The sequence below is a fragment of the Sinocyclocheilus anshuiensis genome, unplaced genomic scaffold, assembly GCF_001515605.1.
Source record: "Sinocyclocheilus anshuiensis isolate Anshui unplaced genomic scaffold, SAMN03320099.WGS_v1.1 scaffold930, whole genome shotgun sequence".
Lineage (NCBI taxonomy): Eukaryota > Metazoa > Chordata > Actinopteri > Cypriniformes > Cyprinidae > Sinocyclocheilus > Sinocyclocheilus anshuiensis.
Genome location: NW_015539900.1, coordinates 1,572,239 through 1,573,914, shown reverse-complemented (window position 1 = coordinate 1,573,914; position 1,676 = coordinate 1,572,239).

The following is a 1,676-nucleotide window of genomic DNA, read 5'->3' as shown; positions in this document are numbered from 1 at the left end:
TTGTTCTTGTTTACAGACGGGTGATTTTTTTTTATTGCTTTTCTTATTACATTTTTTTTTTTTTAAGTATTTGTTTTGATTCCATTTAAATGTTATTGCCCTTATATGTTCTTTGTTCTAAAAACTGCAATTAAAAAATTAAAAAATTAAAAAACATCTCGGTTACGTATGTAACCTTGGTTCCCTGAATAGGGGAACGAGATGCTGCGATGACGTCATCGCTTTGGGAACATCTTCGGTGTGACGAATGTCTGAAGCCCTTATACCATCACGCCAATTTATTGGCCAAATAGCGCTTAGCACCGCCCCCAATGCGCACGTAGGTGAGCTATATAGCGCTATTTCCGCTATTTCCATCAGATTTCACTGATTTTCGAAGAAGCGCTATCAAGGTACGGAACGGCCGGCATCTCGTTCATCTCGTTCCCCTATTCAGGGAACCAAGGTTACATACGTAACCGAGATGTTCCGTCTCATAGGCTCACTTCGATGCTGCAATGACGTCATCGCTTTGGGAAAGCTATACCATAACGCCTGACGTACCGTAGATAGCTAGAAGACCAAGGAAAGCGTCTGCTCAAGCGGATAAGGCCCGGGAGCCAGGAGCCATCCCTACGTCCAGACTATAAAACTTGATGAATGTGCTAGGAGAGGACCATCCTGCCGCAGCACAAACATCTTCCGACGAAGACCCTTTAAAGAAGGCCTGAGAAGAAGCCACTGCTCTTGTAGAATGAGCACGCACCCCTAGAGGCGAAGTCAAGCCACGCGCCTCATAGGCCAAAGAGATAGCCTCCACTATCCAGTGTGACATCCGCTGTTTAGTGACAGCAGAACCTCTGCTCCTACCACCAAAACACACAAACAACTGGTCAGATCCACGCCACCGAACCGTGCGGTCGACATAGATCCTAAGTGCCCTAACTGGACAGAGATTCAGGCTAACTCACCCCTCTTCAACTGGGGAAAAAGCCTCCAAGACCACTTGTTGAAAACGAAACAGAGTCAAAGCAACCTTCGGAACATAATCAGGCCTAGGTCGCAAAAAGACTTTAATCAGCTCCGGGACAAAGTCCATACATGAAGGACTGACGGATAGAGCCTACAGATCCCCTACTCTCTTAAGGGAGGATAAAGCCACCAAAAGAACCATCTTGAGGGTCAAGAGCTTTTCTGACACAGACTCCATCGGTTCAAAGGGATGGCCTGTCAGTCTCCATTCCCCATCCTGCAGACTCTGTCTCGAGAGCAGGTCCGCTCCTGAGTTCAAGCGACCTGGGATATGGACTGCTCTGATCAACAGGAGCTTTGTCTGAGCCCAAAGAAGAACACGCCTCGCCAGCCTGTACAGGGGGCGAGAACGTAATCCTCCTTGACGATTGAGGTATGACACGACTGCTGTGCTGTCTGTCCTGACTAACACGTGATAACCCCTCAACTGCAGTGTTTTATCCTATTGGTGATTAATATAAAATAAACGCTAAAAAGAAGACTATTCTGTGAGTGCGGATCATGGTCTCATTCTATGAAAAATAATGTTTAATAAACACAATACTATGCATCACGCACCGTGGTTGAATCTGCCGGTGGGGGCGGGTCCACAAATCCACGAGTTTACAAACCCGAGGGAACGGATTGCGAAAGCGTGCGCACGGATTATGAATTTGTGGGTACGG